This window comes from Mirounga angustirostris, unplaced genomic scaffold, assembly GCF_029215605.1.
Source record: "Mirounga angustirostris isolate CCGP_5_RB_7025 unplaced genomic scaffold, mMirAng1.0.hap1 SCAF_7, whole genome shotgun sequence".
Classification (NCBI taxonomy): domain Eukaryota; kingdom Metazoa; phylum Chordata; class Mammalia; order Carnivora; family Phocidae; genus Mirounga; species Mirounga angustirostris.
In genome coordinates this window covers 144,356,376-144,376,547 of record NW_026991715.1, presented here as the reverse complement: position 1 = coordinate 144,376,547, position 20,172 = coordinate 144,356,376, and the positions used below count along the sequence as shown (strand labels likewise).

The following is a 20,172-nucleotide window of genomic DNA, read 5'->3' as shown; positions in this document are numbered from 1 at the left end:
CTTTTGTTTCTACCACAGTAACTAAACCTGACTACTATAAAGCTGTTCTAGTTGATTTTCATAACACTATATATTGAAGAAAGATTTACTGATCCCTTAATTCGTAATTTGGCAAAAAGAGTAATATTCATTATTTAAAGCATTGGTCTTGCCAAAAAGTAGAGAAAAAAGAGGCAGCATTATCTATACTACTACTAGCAAAATAGTTATTGTTTCAATTAGTACTTGATCAATAATTATAAGTAAAAAAAACAGTAAAATATAAATGGTATATGGTAAAATGATCATATGCAACAACAAACAAACAAGTTAAAATTAATTCTGTAAAAATTCATCATTTTTCTCCTGTGAAACCTGTAGAAGGAAACCTTAATGTGCAAATAATAGTTTAAATGCATTTTCTTGTATTGCAAGTTATTGTACAGTTAATTAACAGTAATATTGTATTTATGTTGTTTAAAATTTCACAAAATTAATTTATTTCAACTTACTATTATCCAGGTAACTGTATTCATATGTGCTTTTTTTTTTATTCTTATGTTAATCCCCATACATTACATCATTAGTTTTAGATGAAGTGTTCCATGATTCATTGTGCATAACACCCAGTGCTCCATGCAGAATGTGCCCTCTTCAATACCCACCACCAGGCTAACCCATCCTCCCACCCCCCTCCCCTCTAGAACCCTCAGTTTGTTTTTCAGAGTCCATCGTCTCTCATGGTTCGTCTACCCCTCCGATTTCCCCTGCTTCATTCTTCCCCTCCCGCTACCTTCTTCTTCTTCTTCTTTTTTTCTTAACATATATTGCATTATTTGTTTCAGAGGTACAGATCTGAGATTCAACAGTCTTGCACAATTCACAGTGCTTACCAGAGCACATACCCTCCCCAGTGTCTATCACCCAGTCACCCCATCCCTCCCACCCCACCCCCCACTCCAGCAACCCTCAGTTTGTTTCCTGCAATTAAGAATTCCTCATATCAGTGAGATCATATGATACATGTCTTTCTCTGTTTGACTTATTTCACTCAACATAATACCGTCCAGTTCCATCCACGTCGTTGCAAATGGCAAGATCTCATTCCTTTTGATGGCTGCATAATATTCCATTGTATACATATACCACCTCTTCTTTATCCATTCATCTGTTGATGGACATCTTGGCTCTTTCCACAGTTTGGCTATTGTGGACATTGCTGCTATAAACATTGGGGTGCACGTGCCCTTTTGGATCCCTACTTTTGTATCTTTGGGGTAAATACCCAGTAGTGCAATTGCTGGATCATATGGTAGCTCTATTTTCAACTTTTTGAGGAACCTCCTTACAGTTTTCCATAGTGGCTGCACCAGCTTGCATTCCCACCAACAGTGTAGGAGGGTTCCCCTTTCTCCACATCCCCGCCAACATCTGTCGTTTCCTGACTTGTTAATTTTAGCCATTCTGACTGGTGTGAGGTGGTATCTCATTGAGGTTTTGATTTGGATTTCCCTGATGCCGAACGATATTGAGCACTTTTTCATGTGTCTGTTGGCCATTTGGATGTCTTCTTTGGAGAAATGTCTGTTCATGTCTTCTGCCCATTTCTTGATTGGATTCTTTGTTCTTTGGGTGTTGAGTTTGATGAGTTCTTTATAGATTTTGGATACTATGTGCTTATTTTGAAATTTTATTTATGCCCTAAAAATGTTGTTTATGTATTGTTTTAATTATTACAAGCTGTGTATACATCAAGCTATATTATTTACATATATGGTTCTGATGGCAGCATGTAGTTTGGGGCATCAAACCATTCTTTTATTCTGAATGAACCACAGTGACCAGTATACTGAGAAGAAAACAAAAGCATAGCGTGCATGGTTGAAGAGGTCTGTGTTACACACCTTCCATGGTGGAGAAAGTAAAAGAGTGGCTTCACACCAGCATCAGATGTGTTTACTGAATGCTTTTCACCAACAAAAGTTATAGCTAATGGAACCCTAGGAGATAAAATTATAAGAAATAATTGCCTGTGAAATATTGATAAGGGAATAAGAATCTAACCTACATTTTAGGCAGAATTAGCATCTTGATTCACATTTTAAAAATTAGCCCCAAACCTGAATTAATAGAATGATTTCTTTTTTTTTCATTTTAGAGGGTTATTAAAAAGGAAATATTATTAATATATCTGAAAGAGATTTGAAGATGGAAATAAACTCAGTGGGATTTATTCTAGGAGTAGAAAGCTAATTTGATGTTTAGAGATCAATTCATGTAATTCACCATACATAGTAGAAAGGAAGAAATAAAACCATCCCCATATATATACAACAGGATTATTTTTTAATTTTTAAAAATATTTTATTTGTTATTTTTTAAATTTTATTATGTTAATCACCATACATTATATCATTAATTTTTGATGTAGTGTTCCATGATTCGTTGTTTGCACATAACACCCAGTGCTCCATTCAATACGTGCCCTCTTTAATACCCATTACCAGGCTAACCCATCCCCCACTCCCTCCCCTCTAGAACCCTCAGTTTGTTTCTCAGAGTCGATAGTCTCTCATGGTTCATCTCCCCCTCCGATTTTCCCCCCTTCATTTTTCCTTTCCTACTATCTTTTTCTTTCTTTCTTTTTTTTAACATATAATGTATTATTTGTTTCAGAAGTACAGGTCTGTGATTCATTAGTCTTACACAATTCACAGCACTTTTTTATATAGAAAATCCCAAGGAATCTACAGAATCTACTAGAACTAATAAGTGATTTTTGCAAGGTTGTGGGTTGGAAGGTCAACATACAACAATCACGCATATATCTACATATTGTCATTAAACATTTTTAAACTAAAATTAAAAACTTCATATGATTTACAGCAACAAAACATGTGCAAGATCTCAGATGTTGAAAACTGCAAACACACACAAAAAAATCAAAGAAGACCAAATATATGGAATATTTAAGAAATGCTCAGTTTAATTCATTCCCAGTGGAATTTTTGTACATATGGTTAATTCTGAATCTATATAGGAAGGAAAAATAGCTAGAATAACAAATAATTTTAAACAAAAGAGAAAAATTGGGGAGATCACACAACCTGATTTTAAGACTTAGTATATGCTGCTGTGATAGACTACATTGTCTTCCTCTTTCCCTCGTTTGAATTATCTCAAAAATTTCCTTTGTCTTGTGTTCTACAGTTTGAATATGATGTGCTTACATATAGTTGTCTGCCCCCCACCCCTCCACCTCCTGCACTGCTTGACATTCTCCAAACTTCCTGGATCCATAATTTGGTGTCATTAATTTCGGAAATTTCTAAACCATTATTACTTCAACTATTTCTTCTACTCCCTTATCTTTTTTTCCCCTCGTGCTGGTGGTCCAGTTATGTGTATATTTTTTTAAATTGTCCCACGGTTCTTAACTATTCTGTTCTTTTTAATTTTTTTCTCCATTCTGTTTTCTCTTTTCATTTCAGATTGGAAAATTTCTGTGCATTTGCATGCTTTTGTCAAAACACAATTAATGTACACTCAAAATGTGTGCATTTTGTTTTATGTACATTTTACATGAAAGATAAAAATCCACAATAAATGTTGAACTCTAGTTAATAACAAGCATGTTAGAGAATTGAAAGGGAAGTGAATTTATTTCTGCTGTTTAACCATAATTCACTGAAAATTAGTATGAATTGATAGATTGACAGAATAACAGGTGGAGGGAGAGATGTACAATAAAACAAGTACTGTAGAATATAATTTCTAGGATAGAAATAATGAATTTCTATTATTATTTCTAGAATAAAAACAATGAATATATGTGTTTATTATAAAATTTTAAAACTTTTCTGTACACTTGAAATTTTCTTAATATGATACTTAAAAAAAATGTTATAAAACCTCTTTGGGATCATTGTTGAACAGTCTGTTGCAAAACAGAGCTATAAAGTAATGAGGAGAATATGGACCAGAGAATCCATATCTAGCTTGTCCCTAGATGGACCATAATTTATGTTTGTGACAGATTATGGTAAAAGAATGTTATTTGCTATTGACTTCAACATCAGTTTAGGGTCAGGCTAACCAAAGCCTCTCAGATTTGAAATAAAGTATTTTTAACTCATTAGAGTAATAGATCACTAAATGACCTGTGAGTAGGATAAAATATATATTATATCTTATGGAACACTACATCAAAAACTAATGATGTAATGTATGGTGATTAACATAACATAATAAAAAAAGTGAAAAAAATATATATTATATCAAAAATATCAGTGAAGGTAAAAGAAGATCAACAGGTGATAAAAAAACAGAACTTAATAACGTGACTATTAAAGCTAATGACTTCACACTAGAGAGAACTCAATGATTTAACAGCCTATTTTGTGTTCTTTATCACATTATATAGGGTAACAAACCACAAATTTGAAAGGGAAGTATGCTTTTTATTTTCTTCCCTTATCTATGCCACAAAACAATGTGTTCCAATAATGAATATTTTCCTGTTGATAAAGTGACAAAGGAAAGTATTGAATTAAGTCTCAAGATAGAGTAGCATATATCCAATTAATTAATGTTTGCACTGGCACCCTTTGATTTATTATCTGATCATTCTGGAGCCAAGAAAACATGTTTTGTGGATGCTTGTCTTGCTGCTCTTGATTCTCCAATGCTCAAGACCTCTCTGCTGTTTATGCCCCTCTAGCATTGGGTCCCTATGACCACAGAGTCCCTTCTGGCTATTCCTGGTTACTAATGTGTTCCTCCAGTTTGCACACAGCTTTGTTCTTCAGTATTCTATTTATCTGCCTAGAGATCATCACTGTTTGAAGGCCACAAGGTCACCTGCAATTCAAAGTTTTAATATCATCTCTTCCTTAAAGCGTCTTTGACATCCTTTAAATCTGTTTGACCAGAAATCTTACAGCCATTTTCAGTTTTCACTGTTTCTTGTCTTATTCCTACCATCATGTATTCTTTTTTTCCCTTTAGTTTCTCTGACACGTAAACTTCTATTCATTTGTGGTAGCTATGAAATCAATTCCATCCCCTCAGAATAAGCAATTACTTGAATTCTTTTTTTTAAGATTATTTATTTATTTATTTGAGAGAGAGAGAGAGAGAGAGTGCGAGGGGAAGAGCAGAGGGAGAGGGACAAGCAGATTCCATGCTGAGCGTGGAGCCCTAAATGGGGCTCTATCTTAGGAACTGAGATCATGACCTGAGTGAAACCAAGAGTCAGACGCTTAAGCTTAACAGACTGAGCCATCCCCTACTTGAATTCTTGAGCTCACACTTTATACTTACATAATTTTCAAAGTGTATCCACTTAGTTTCTCTAAGATGCAGGACTATTCTATATGAAGTAGGAACAATGCTGATATTAATGAGAGCAAATACTTTACTTGAATGACAATGTAGCCTGTAATATATGGATCATAAGTAGTTTCAATAGCAAAATCTTTCATTGTGACACTTAAGCAGGTACTTTTATTAGATGATAAGAATGTTTTGTCAACTGCCTTTCTGACTAATAAGAACTGGTACTATTTGCGCATGAACCTTTTCTGGATTTGAATCATCCTTCTTACACTACACCATAGAAGACACAGAGATGTGTTCTCATGTGATTCCTGGGAAAAAAAGGTAAAGCCGAGAGGCAGCTTTTTTTTTTTTTTTTGTCTCAGTGCTTATAAAAAGAAATAATCTTGGGGCACCTTGGTGGCTCAGGTATTAAGGATCTGCCTTCCACTCAGATCATGATCCCAGGGTCATGGGCTCAAGCCCCACATTGGCTCCCCGCTTGGTGGGGAGCCTGCTTCTCCCTCTCCCTCTGCTGCTCTCCCTGCTTGTGTTCCCTCTCTCTCTGTCAAATAAATAAATAAAATCTTTAAAAAAAAAAGAAAAGAAATAATCTCTGTATTAAAAATTTTAAGCTAATTATAGAAAAGATAGTAATGTTGATATGTACTAAAATTTTAAAAGGTAATCCACTCATACTTCCATTATAGATGAGAATTCTTTGTATCTTTGTAGGCACTGTATTGTTTAACAAAATTGGCACATTATTGGATACTTCTTTGGTATCTTGATCCCTTCAAATTTAATATCATATAATCAGCATTCCCTATCCATTAGCTAATCTTCATAAATAGAAGTTAATGCATCACATATGGTAAATTATGTTCCATAATTAAATTGACCTGGCCAGTATTTTTATATTTGGGTTGTTATCAGTTTTGCAATATTATTTAAAAGGTTTATTTATATTAAGGTATCTTATACGTGACAATGTCTTAGGCTATTATATGCAGCAATTCTTGGAGTGGCACTTTATTACTCAGGACTTTATGAAAACAATACAAGCCTTTAACGACAATAAATAGACCCACATCATAGCATGAATAATATACCTTAAAGTTTTGATACAAACTCCCAATTATTGGCATACCAATACACTAATGAAAATAGATTTAGTATTTCATAGGCAAAAAAATGGACTCCAAAGGTGTCACTCCCTAATTCCTGGAACCTGTGACTATGTTATCCTTCATGTTAAAAAGGAACTTTGCAGAAGAGCTGAAAGATAAGGTTGAAATGGAAGAGTATTCTGGAGTATCAAGGTAGGTCCAATTTAATCCTTAAAAGTGAAAGATGAAGGCAGAAGCTTAGGTGAGAGAGAGGCAACAGGAGGGAAAATAAAAAGAGAGGAGAGAGATTCAGTGTCAGTGTGACTCAACTGCTACTGTTGGTCCTAAGATGGAGGAAGGGGACCATAAACCAAGGAATTTAATGGTCTCTGGGAATGGGGAATGGCCCTCAGCTGATATCCCGGAAGAAAACAAAGACTTCAGTCTTACAACCACCAGAAATTAAACTATGTTAACAACTTAAGTAAGGAAGGAAACGGATTCTGCCTTAGAGCCTTTAGAAAGGAACAAATTGGTGTCAACATTTTGATTTTAATCTGCTGAGATTTGCATTGAAATTTTGAACTATAGAGCTATTGATAATCAATTAGTGTTGTTAAACCACAAACAAACTGATAATTTGTTACAGCAGCAGTAAAAACTAACAAACTATATTAATGATAATATAACTGTAGTAACTATAATATGGTTTGGTGTTTTTAATGAGCACATACTATCTCCCAGTACATGTATAAGTACAATGCTTTTATTAACTCATTTATGTATCTATACTCTATGACTTAGTTTATTGTTAGTCACCTTTTAGATGGGAAAGAACTAAGATACTAAGTGTTTAAGTGATTTAACCAAAAATATTTCATTAAAAGCAGCAATGTCAAGATTTGTTTTTAATTTTTTTCTGGATTTAATTAATAATATAATTTTGGGGGGCATCTGGGTGACTTAGTCAGTTGGATGTCCAACTCTTGGTTTTGGCTCAGGTTGTGATCTCAGGGTTGTGCGATCAAGTCCTGCATCAGGCTCCATGCTCAGTCTGCTTGTCCTTCTCCCTCCCCCTCTACTCCTCCTCTCCCACCCGATCTCTTTCTAATAAATAAATAAGTAAAATCTTTTTTTTATTTTTATTTTTTAAAGATTTTATTTATTTAATTGAGAGAGAGAGAATGAGAGAGAGCACATGAGAGGGGGGAGGGTGAGAGGGAGAAGCAGACTCCCTGCCGAGCAGGGAGCCTGATGCGGGACTCGATCCAGGGACTCCAGGATCGTGACCTGAGCCGAAGGCAGTCGCTTAACCAACTGAGCCACCCAGGCGCCCAAATAAGTAAAATCTTAAAAAAAAAGAAAAAAGAATACATTTTTGTAAACAATTGATAATGTAATATATTTCTTGATTTGAAACATAACTGTTGAACATAAAAATGAGTTATTGAAATGCATCGTTAATTGGAGTAGATGACGCTTTTAAAAATCAATTCATATACCCATTTTTTATTTTAGTTTACTTATTTCTAAAATCAGACTAAATTTAGCATCTATTCTATTTTCTTTGTGTGTTCATTTTGGACTTGATTATAAAATACATTATGAAAATATGTGAAACACAAGTTAATATATTGAAATGGAAAAACTTTGTTTTGCAATGTTCTTAATTTTCTGAACTTCTCTAAAAGTTATGCGCCCCAAATCACATAGCAGTCTATCACTAAAAAATTATTTTAGAGATATACCCATTAGCCACTAAATGAGGTCTTCTTCCAATTTAGTTGATATCAAATAGTCTTGTAATGAATTTGTCTACACTTTGTGACATCTACAGATTTACTTCATTAGTTTATGGGAAATAATCCCCCCAGAAATTCATTGGTTGATATCCCAATCCTCAAGACAAAAGCAAAATTACACATACTCTCTGTCAGAAAAAATCCGACCCATGCTAGACAGGGCAGGTTTGGGAGGGAGAGGACACAGGAGAGAAAAATAAGAACAGCCAGCTTTTTCCATGCCCCTTGATTTTGTGGGAACAGAACTTCAGAAGAGTGTCTCCCAATACCCTGTGCCTAAACAGTCAAAGGCTTGGGGGAAGGGGAGATGTGTATTGGATAAGTGATTCATGTTGCAAAATGGGGGTGCAATCTGTCTACCCACATGGAAAACTGCTATAGGACAACGTGATGTGGCCAGGAAAAGGGGCATCTGCCAATTAACTTTGCTGAAATGCCCTTGAGGTTAGAGTGGTGGAATTAGTGGGCAAGGGCTGGTCCATGGCAGAGGTGAGATACCAGAGCTCTGGATGATTGAAGGGTGGAGGATGTGGCTGGTGCCCGAGTGGACATGTTCCAGGTTGAAACTAGATCAGGCTGTGCATTAAAGCAGCTAACCCTTCAGCTCCTATGACCAGTAGGGTAAGCAGTGCTCAGGGGACAGAGGGATATGGCTCTGGAGACAACAGATGCCTATAAGGCACAGATAAGGATGAGAACAAAGTCAAGGTTAGGTCTCACCACATCTATCAAGTTTATTTTGGGGAGAGGGAAGAAGAAGCTTGAAGACTTAGTTTTTTTTTTCCATAGAAATTAATACTTCCTAAAGATTACATTTAAATAATCATGTAAGACTAATTTCAAACCAACTTGGATATTTATTTATTTTCTTTTTTTCCTAATCTGTGGGAGTCAGCTCAGACAAAAGACCAGACTAGACAGATATAAAATAGAGCAGCTCCAATTTTTCAAACATCTCTGTTGTGCAAGTTAACTTTGCAACTCTTTGGTATATGATATCTAGAAGTTTGTTTTTTATCAACTTCAGCCTTGCATATGTACAATGATACTTGCTCTGTGTTCATACTTGCAAATGCTCTTGGGGGGAAATAATAGCCAATTACCATTTACTGTGTGCCATAGACTATTCAGAATATATATATTATCTCTTCAAATTTTTACAGCCCTACAAAATTGGCAAACATGTCATTCTTCAACTGTCACAAATAAGGAAACTGAAGAGAAGAGGATTTAGATAAATTGATGAAGACCACCCTTTTATCCTTTTTTTTATTTTTTAAAAAACATTTTATTTATTTATTTATTTGAGAGAGAGAGAGAATGGGGGGCGGGGAGGAGGAGCAGAGGGAGAAGCAGACTCCCCCCTGAGCCAACAGGGGGCTCGATCCCAGGACCCTGGCATCATGACCTGAGCTGAAGGCAGACCCTTAACCAACTGAGCCACTGAGGCACCTGAGGACCACCCTTTTAATAAAAGGTAGAATCAGGATTCTACAGAAGGGGGTTTGAATCTAGAGGTCATGTTCTTAATATGTTAGGCTAATATCCCAGGATGTAACACCACATAGTTCAGTTATGGGTAGAAAATTTGGAAATAAGGAAAGAAAATGTTTAGAAATAATTCTAACTTTTAAACTGCTTTTGGAAAAAGAGAGCTGTTGATGGACTCCCTTTCCCACTCAAGGTATTTTATCAAAAAGAGCCCAACTGGCTGGATATGTAGAAGTTAGCTCCAAAATGTTTTATTTCTCCCTATGCTCATGAAGCTACTTATACTAGTTTACTGCTAACAATTCAAAAATTGGTCTTAGATGGCTAGTCAGTTAGAAAATACTTGTTTCCCTGGAGCCAGAAACTAAGATATGGGATTATTCCGTGTGACTCAACTAAATCTTAAGTGATGACAAAATTTAAAGGTGTCTCCTTTAGATAAACATACTGTGGCTCATCAGGTGGCATGAGTCATTTCCATCAATTGTTATGGAAAAGATATCCCTGCATTACTACAATAGCAGCTCAATTGTTTGATAGTTATTAGTATGAACCAGTTGTTTTCTCTTCCACAACAATTAATGGTGCATGACACCAGCAGCTAAGACCTTCCACAGCCAAGTGTGGGAGCTGAGCATTTCTCTTGAAATCTCCAGAAGGGGAAATCAGTGTTGGGGGATAGGGGTGGGGAAAATAAAAAGAGAAAGGAAAACAAGAAAATGTGAGATACTTTTTCTAAAAATCCTCTATTAGTTGTCAGAAATAGTTTGTGCTTAGTCTGTGTCTTTTGGCTCTCTCCATTCTGTTTAAGTTGTTTATTCAAGGTAGAAAGTCAGGCCACAAAGAACCATGATGAATTTCAAAATTAAATTCTGGCAGGTCAATCACATCACACTGAAAATACCCAGAAGTAAAAGTATCTTCTTCTATGAAATCCACATTCTTTTATAAGGAACACTGCTTTTGAAGTCCTATTGTACATCTAAAAGCTGTGTTGCTAATGTTAAAACTATAAAGTTATTTTGAGCTTAAACAATTAAAATTATTACAAGTAGTTAGGTACTAGAGACACCATCTGATTCCTACTAAAAAATAAAATTTCAGATAAAAGCACCTTGAAATTACTAGGTAAAGCTTAATGTTCATTTTTTAACATTATTATTGGCTATTAAATTTAATGTTATATTTTAAATATTTGCGTTGTGGTAGATAAAACCATTAAGTAAACACAGAAGTTCTTTAAAATTCAGTTACTAGATAAATTAATTCCAGCTTACAGTCTCTCATTAATTAAAGTATAGTAGTTAAGCAGATGATAAGGTTTCTATTAGTGAAAATAAATAAATTGCAAATGGCCAAACATCTGTAGGTTTACTCAAAAAAAATTATGTTTTCTCTTCATAACTTACTAGCAAAATGTTATAAGATGCATAAAGTTTATCCTTCTGAGACATATAAAATAATCACTGCCTTAAAGAGACTAGGCCCACCTGAGGGCCACAGGAAGAAAGACCTTTTCTGATCATAGATCCCAACTGAAGCCCAAGTTTGACGTCACAGTCATAAAGCCTTTGCAATGTCTGATACCTGCACACAATGAAACAGTGGGATTTCAGATCCCCAGGCAGTTATAAAAATGCATAACTTGGGGCACCTGGGTGGCTCAGCCCGTTAAGTGGCCAACTCTTGATTTCAGCTCAGGTCATGATCTCAGGGTTATGAGACTGAGTCCCAAGTTCGGCTCTGCACTGGGTGTGGAGCCTGCTTGAGGTTCTCTCTCCCTCTCCCTCTGCCCTGCTCCCCCAGCTCGCTCTCTCTCTCTCTCAAAAAAAAGCACCAACTCTAAAATAAGTGTTAATATTTGAAGAAAATCACTCTGGCTGCTACTATTCATGTGCTGCGTTGAGTCATAATGCCATCTCTTCCTGTGAAAGGGAAGTCTGACAGAGCTGAAAGATTTTATTTGGGACTTAACTGATTATAGAATATTGAGACTGCCCATATAACTGAATGTAAAGTTAACAATAAAAACTTAAAAAACAACACAGAATTGAATGGATAGATAAGCCAAATTTAACTCTGGGGCATGCAATAGATTGAAATTTTTTCAGATTACTTCTGTTCATCCTAGAGAGTACAGAACATACATGATTGCCTCTCTGTGATAATTTATTTTCAGATACATAATATGGTATGTAGATAGATACATATAGATTAAAATCTAATGTTTAGGTAAAAATAACAAGGCAAAATGACTCTATTATCAGAAATAAATCCAATATTTCTAAATTTTATATTAAATTTTGTGGTGGTTGATTATATGGATGAGAAGTCTTCCACATAAAATATATTTAGAACACTAGTGTTACTTTGATTGTTTGTATTGGGTTCATTATTCTGGTTTGAGGCTGAATGTAATCAAAATTTTTCCAAATCTGAAATAGGTCAGAACTTCAGTACTAAATATTGCATTAAAATTCATCAGAGATCTTTTCTAGCATCCTCTTCCAAAAAAGTGTGTCCTTCAGATCTTAGGTGCATAGAAGAGCTACTACTTCCCACTAAAGCCCTCAACTGGTTAGATAAAAGAGCCAACTACATATCTATATCTATCTATCTATCATCTATTTATCATCTACCTCTCTATCACCTATTATCTACCTACTATCTATCTATCTATCTATCTATCATCTATCTATCTATCTATCTATCTATCTATCTATCTATCTATCTATCTATCATCTTTCTTTCTTTCTTTCTTTCTTTCTTTCTTTCTTTCTTTCTTTCTTTCTTTCATCTATCTATCATCTATCATCTATCATCTATCTATCTATCTATCTATCTATCATCTACCTAATTTCTTCCTTCAAATTAGGGCATTCTAAGACAGAGAGGCTTTCTTATAAAAGGGATCCTCAAAGATTTGTGGAAAAGAGCCTTTTGTACTTAACCTCCATTGCTTCATTGGCAGGATGAGCAGTATCCCAGAATGCTAGTTGTTTCTGGAAAGACCACAACCCTTCTTTCCCCAAAACACTTAGCCTTCATCACAGTCCTCTGCCTTGAGTCTACTAGTGTTAGTCTCTTTATGATCCTTAACCCTTCTTCTTATCTTAGTCTATGCAGAGACCCAGGACTTCTGGGTCTTCCTGAGTCTGATCCACATGCTACTCAATCAGTCCCTATGGTGACTTTCCATTTCCAATGCTTCCTCCAACCCCTCAAATTCTCCTTGTTGTTCTTGGGAACTCCTGGTCTATCAGCAGCAAATCTCCAAAAGATTCATCTCTTCTCTCAATGTGCCCTTGACTTTTGAGCTCTACCAAATAACTGAAACTTCATAGAGAAAACTTCTAACTCTGGCAACCCACTCAAGTGGAACCCTTTCTTTCTCCTACTTCTTATGACTTTGGTCTGGAGATGAGGAGGTGTCTTCCTTATTCCTCATGTCCACTTCCAGATAGTTCACATCTCACCTTCCTCTAACCTCCAGCTTTGAATTTAAGAACATAAAATTATATCACATAATCCCACTTCTTACAGTCATGTTCCAAATCCTTACTGCTTCCCTACACCTCTTGAATGTTTAAGCTCCTAACTCATGGTCACATTAGCAATGTGCCTGCCACATCAGGGATTTCAACATCCCAAGCCTCTTATTTTTAGAGGGGGGGGGAGGGGCAGAGGGAGAGGGAGAGAGAGAAAATCTTATGCAGGCTTTACGTGAGCATGGAGCCTGACACAGGGCTCAATCTCACGACACTGAGATCATTAACTGAGCTGATATCAAGAGTTGGATACTTAACCGACTGAGCCACCCAGGTGGCCCCCAAGTCTCTCATATCTAGATGTTCTTTCACTATCTAGATCTTCTCCAATGCCCTAACCTCCACCCTACCTCTGCCCTTCATTGCCAAGGTCGTTATTAATAACTGCATACTCTCATTAAGAAGTAACCAGAAAAAAAAAAAAAGAAGTAACCAGAAAGAACATAAATAAAGTTCTACCACTACGCCTTTCTGCCATCTACATTTGTGCTTAAGTTCACTTATAGCTTATGTTATAGCACAGAAAAACTGCTTAGGAGGTACCTATCCAGGCCAGCACCTCTGCTCCTGCACTTGAACTTCCTCATCCAATAATGTATGTGCCACCAATGGCTCTCGCTTCTCTCTTCTGCATCATCATTTTTTTCCCTTTCTACTAGATCATTTCAATCATCATAGACTGATGTTATTTTTCAATCCTGAGAACATACCCCTTGTTATATATTTTAACAATTCCTCAGTCTTCCCAGTGCCAGATCATACCAGCTTGACATTTTAACAGATCCAGGTGGAAAAACTCAAGTTACATTCAAAGGAAACATGAAGTGTACCTCTAACTTTCCATCATTTGTGTCTTTCCTGAGACTGCTCTCTGTTTGCATCACATCACACTCTTACATTTTGCTTGCAAGATACCCAAGGTTTACATCAGGATGAAGGGGAGAAACCTAGACAGTAAAAATTTTTTTTTTCCCAATAACAATGGGTAAGGAGCCTCAAAGAATTTACAAAAGAAGAAAAATGGTATTATAATGAGTCATCTCAATGTCTGCTTGATCAATTGCAAGTTGATATGCTCCAGACTGACTAACTTCAGATCTTGACTTCATGTGCCCATCTTTCATCAACAAAATGACCAGTTTGTAAGGAAAATTGATGCCGAGACACAGACAAATCTTAGCCACCTCTGAGCATCCTGTTAGATTTCTTTCACCTTCCTAAAGTTTAATTTCATCTATGAAGAAAAACATTTTCTCTATTTATGACATGAATGATCTCAAAAGGACTATGTTGAGCCAAAGAAAACAGACATGAAAAAGTACATAGTGTATGATTGCATTTACATACAATTCTAGAAAAAGCAAAAAGGCAGTGACAGCAAGCAGATCAGTGGTTGTGAGGGATTCTGTGTGAGGGAGGAGACTGACTACAAAATGTCAGAGGTGGACTTTCTGGATGATGGAAATGTTCTGCATCATGATTGTGGTGGTTGTTATACAACAGCTTACGTTTTTTTTTAAAGAGTCATTGGATGATACAATTAAAATAGGTGCATTATATTGTATGTGAATTATAACTCAATAAAAATTACTTAAAATTTTTATAAATTACATTTTTTCCATGTAAAGTGGTTTATTCTGAAGAGATGAATTCCATTTAACATTCAAAACTTTCCAAGGATCAGTACCCCACACTAAAAAATGAAAACATTCCTTTTTTGATCAAATATCATATATATTTTTACTTCAGTACAAAGAGGATTTACAGTTGGTTCATATTTTATAAGTTAAAATTTATTGTATAATCATAACAAGCCAAATCCAGCATATAAAAATATACATTTATGATTTCAGTTTTTAATATATTTCATGGAAGTGTTTTCACCAGGTAGCTCACAAAGCATCCTAAAAATAATATGATTTGTCCTTGTATTTTCAGAAATTTCAGATAAAATATTCACACAAATGATATCCACCCAAATTTCTAAAATGTAGCTCCATTTGGTAATAGTAGAAAAGGCCTTTGACAATATTCAGCACCCAATCATGATAAAAACTCTCAGCAAGCTTGGAACAGAAGGGAACTTGCTCAACTAGTTAAGGAGTATCTACAGAAAAGCAGCAGCTAATACTATGCTTAATGGTGAGAAACTAGATGCTTTTTCCCTAAGATTAGGAACAAGGGAAGGATGGCACCTCTCACCATTCCTATTCAACACCACACAGGAAGTCCTGGTTAATGCAACAAAAAAAAAGAAAATGGATGTTAAAGGTATACCTTTTGGAAAGCAAGAAATAAAATTGTATATACATTTACAGATAATATGATTGTTTATGTAGAATATCCAAAAGAATTGACAAAAATAAACTCCTGGAACTAAAAACTTATAGCAAGATTTCAGGATATGAGATGAATACATAAAAGAGAATTGCTTTCTTATGTATCAGCAATGAATGATTGTTACATGGAAATTAAAAATACAATACCATTTACAATAGCAATGACAACAAAAGTGAAATACTGTGGTATAAATTTAACAAAAATATACAGGTTCTATGTTAGGAAAACCACAAAACTCTGTTGAAAGAAGTCAAAGATGATCTCAATAAATGGGAATATGTTCCTTGTTCATGGGTTAGGAGAATCAATATTTTTCAGGTGTCAGTTATTCCCGTGTTGATATATAGATTCTATCCAGTTGCAATAAAAATCCCAGCAAGCTATTTCATCATACCAACAAAAGAATCTAAAGCTTACAAGGCAAGGCAAAAGACCCGGAATAGCTACACATTACTGAAGAAAAACAAAATTGGAGGATTGTCACTACTCAATTACAAGACTCACCATAAAAGGTGCAGTTTCGAGACACCATGGTATTGGCAAAAGAATAGACAAATAGATCAATGGAACAGATTAGAGATCCCCAGAATAGTCAAGTGATCTTTTGCAAGGGACAAAGTCATTTAAAGGAGAAAGGACAGATAATAAATGGTGCTTGAAAAATTGGATATCAACATGCAAAAATAAGTGATTTAAATCCTAAGCTCACCTTTCACAAAAATTAACTCAGAAAGGATTGATTGTAGACCTAAAATGTAAAATGCAAAACTGTACTACTTCTAGAAGATAAGATAGGAGAAAATCGGGATCTTTGTTTTGGTATTGAGTTTTTAAACAGCACCGAAAGCACAATCAATGCAAGAAAACATTAATAAATTGGACTTTATTAAAATAAAGATTTTTTCCTTAAAGACATTGTTAGAATAAAAAGACAATCCGGTACAGAGAATGGAGTTGTAAAACACATGTCTGGCAAAGGAAAAAAAAACAAAAAACAATCCAATTCAAAAAATGGCCAAAAGATATGAATGGATGCCTCTACTAAGAAAATATACAGATGGCAGATAAGCATATAAGAGAGTGTTCAAAATGATATATTATTAAGAAATTGAAAATTAAAACAATAAGATATATACATCTCTTAGAATGGCTAAGATCCCCCAAAATTAAAATGTTAAATGCTGACAAGGATGTGGAGCAATAGGAATTTTTCATTGTTGGTGGAAAAACAAAATGGTAGAGTCATTTTGGAAGACAGTTTGGCAGTTTTACACAAAAGTGAACATAGTCTTTTCAATCCAGCAGTTGTGCTTCTAGTATTTACTTAATTGACTCGAGGAATTTGCCTATACAAAAACCTGCATATGAACATTTCTAGGCCCTTTATTCATAATCAGTAAAAAAATGGAAGCAACTAAGAAGTCCTTCAATAAATAAATGGGTAAACAAATTATGGTACATACATATAATGGAATATTATTTAGCGATAAAAAATAAATGAACTCTTAAGCCATGAATAGATATAGTAAAACCTTAAATGCATATTACTAAGTTAAAGAGAATGGTCTTAAAAGCCTGCATGCATTATGCTTCCAACTATGTGATGTTCTGGAAAAGGCAAAACTATAGAGACAGTAAAAAGATCAGTGGTTTCCCATGGACTAGGGTGTGGTGGGTGGTGTGGTGTGAAAGATGAAGAGCTAAAGCATAGGAGATTGTTAAGTTTAATAAAGACTCTCTCCTTAACCAAACTTCAATCAGGTTCCCCCAAGCCCTCTAGTCTAGTCAATCTTGGGATCCATACTTATAGGACCCCCATGCCTAGTTATAGCAAGAATCCTATTAAACCAGTTTAGACAGAATACCCCACCCTTGATACCTGATCACCCTGGCCTGCCTTCATCAATATTCTTTTTTTTTTTTTTTTACAAGAGAACAAATCTACAGCTTTATTTACTTTTCATTAAATTTAAATCCTTGAGGGGTACAGCATCACACGGATTCTGTGGCCAATGGCTTTAGCAGGAAGGTTGCTTCGGAATTTGGCACGAACCATGCCACTGTTTCCATGAGCACAAGTTACTTTTCCCCAGATTACTCTGGTTTTGTTTGGTTTGCCACCAGGAGTCACTGTGTTGTTCTTTGCTTTGTACACTTAAGCACATCTCTTGCCTAGATAGAATTCCATTTCATCTCGAACATAAACACCTTCAATTTTAAGAAGAGCTATGTGCTCCCTCTGGTTCCAGAGACCCCACTTATAGCCAGCAAAAATGGCTTTGGACTACAGTCTTCCAGATATTATTTGGCATTATAGGAGTCCTGTTCCTAGCAGGCCGCACTTATTTGCACCCAAAGTTCAGCAACAAGAGCTCCCCTCACCTCTTTTTTTTTTTTTTTTCCAATAAAATGGAACAGAGCAATCTATTTAACTGAATATTGGTTTAGCCAGAATCCCTTCTGGCTTCTGATATTTCTTCTTAGAAATTTTCTATCTACTAATCACCACCCTGCTTGTTGGCCATAAATCCTCATTTGTTCATGCTGTCTTGAGCCCACTTAAATACTGGGTCTCTTTTCCCCTATTGCAATAGTCCATGAATAAAAGATGTTTTTAACCTCTTTAATTACTGTCTGTCTCTGGGTTCTTTAGTAGTTGATGAAGCTCTTCTGTATGATACTGTAATTATGTATCCCATAAAGCTGTACAACACAAAAGTGAAACTTAATGTAAACAATGGACTTTAGTTAACAATAATGTATCAATATTGTTTCATTAATTGTTATAAATGTACCACATTAATGCAAGGTGTTAACAACAGGGTCATATGTGTCTCTGTGTATGTGAAGGGGTATATATGGTAAATCTCTGTACTATCTGTTCAGTAATTGAAAACTGTTCTAAAACATGATGGTGCCATTGACTCATCTGAGAAAGGCTGGAGAAAGAGCCAATGGGTATTTTGGTCAATGGCTAAACTGTGGGTATATAAGCAGATGTTGCATAGGTGGTTGTAGCTGGATTTCAGAAAAGGGTGGTTAGTTAGAGATGTATATCTGCAGATTATTTAGAACAAGGGCAATAAATAAAATCCAAGAGTAAGATTATAAAATGAAATAAAAGAAGACAATATCAATCCTCAAGTAATTCCAAAATTTGGAAATTAGAAAAATGAGCAAAATCAGGCTAAGCATAAATATTATTGACTTGAGAAATAAGAAGAAAGTAAGAAGAATGGGATACCAGAGTTGCTTACGCAAATATTAGACCAGATATTCTTTCAGTTGAAACAGGAAAACTCATATTATCCTATGCAGCCTGGAAGCTACCACTGAATGTACCAGTGTATAGGAGACCTATAATGTATGGCAAAAGTGCTTGAAAGACAATCAGAAACTTTCTTCTTCTCCAAGAACCCAACCTAATAGATAATTTTACCCTAAAGGAAGACCAATCAAAGCTTGTCTTAAATCTTCTTTAACTCTCGAGTAGTCACTCTTCTTTTAAATCTTTCAAATCTTTATTTGAAGGAATCTGTCGGTAGCTGACTTCCTTACTATAATGAATCCTAATTGAGGGCCTTTTAAAATTAATTTTATAGGTGGTTTTAGTCCATTGGACAAGAGCAACCAAGAAAGAATGTGTGAACTTCTGGTGAAGAGTGTGCATCATATTTTAAAGTAATTTGATGGGTTCACTTATTAGCCTGTGAAATAATAAATTCCCCCAAACAATAGCTTTAGATATTTCTAGTTGTACGAGTGTATATTAGGTCTTTTACACAAGTTGACTATTTGTGCTTAGCTCTCTCAAGTCATGATTGCAGATTCATTATTGCAAGGAGAGTATGTAAAAAAATCACCTCGGGGCCTGATGTAGTAATAACATTAATTGTAAAAAAAAAACCCGAAACACCGTTAAATAAATATTCTAGTGAACAAATTCTTTAAAACAAATATGAGTTATTTAAGGTTTAAGGTGAGAATCCTTTGAATTTCTTAAAAAGGCAAGTTTTTCAACATTACAGAAAGGTTTTTTTTGTCTTTTTTTAATTAAAAGGCTTAAAAAGGAACTTGACTTTATGGCAACATACAATAAAATAGATATAGATTATACTTAAATGTTTGTCTTTTTTAAAAACCTGTACACAATAGATGGAGGATTTATTCCTTATCTTTTCTCTCTAAATAATGAAAAATATTGAATACAGCATGTAGCATTTCCAAAAGCAATTGCACTGATATTTTCACATCATCATAAATTTCCTGAAAATCTATACAAAGAAACCATGCATTCTCTGAACTTAACTATACTTTTAATTAAAATTCAATCAAAGATATATTGAATTTATGAAAAATTATTTCCACATCACTGTGAATAAGACTTTAAATTTAGCAGAGATGCCATTGGATTTCTATTTTTCAATTGAAATTTCGATGGAATAGAAGAAATAGACGTGAGATTGACATACGAAGAGGACTGAATTGGAAGTGAGGAATGGAAGACTGCATGGTGGTTTTTATTTGCAAATATTTTTGCTTTGGACTTGAATTACAGACTGTGTTGGAACAGGAAAGAATGTCGCA

General features: G+C 35.0%; 1 long non-coding RNA gene and 1 pseudogene across 3 annotated transcripts in view; one reads left to right on the top strand and one right to left on the bottom strand.

Moving 5' to 3' along the window:
- LOC135365269 (uncharacterized) overlaps nucleotides 1–20,172 on the top strand; it is a 209,355-nt gene that overhangs the window by 61,658 nt on the left and 127,525 nt on the right. The gene's annotated exons all lie outside the window — the stretch shown is intronic.
- LOC123836018 (large ribosomal subunit protein eL33-like) lies at nucleotides 17,494–17,884 on the bottom strand (annotated as a pseudogene).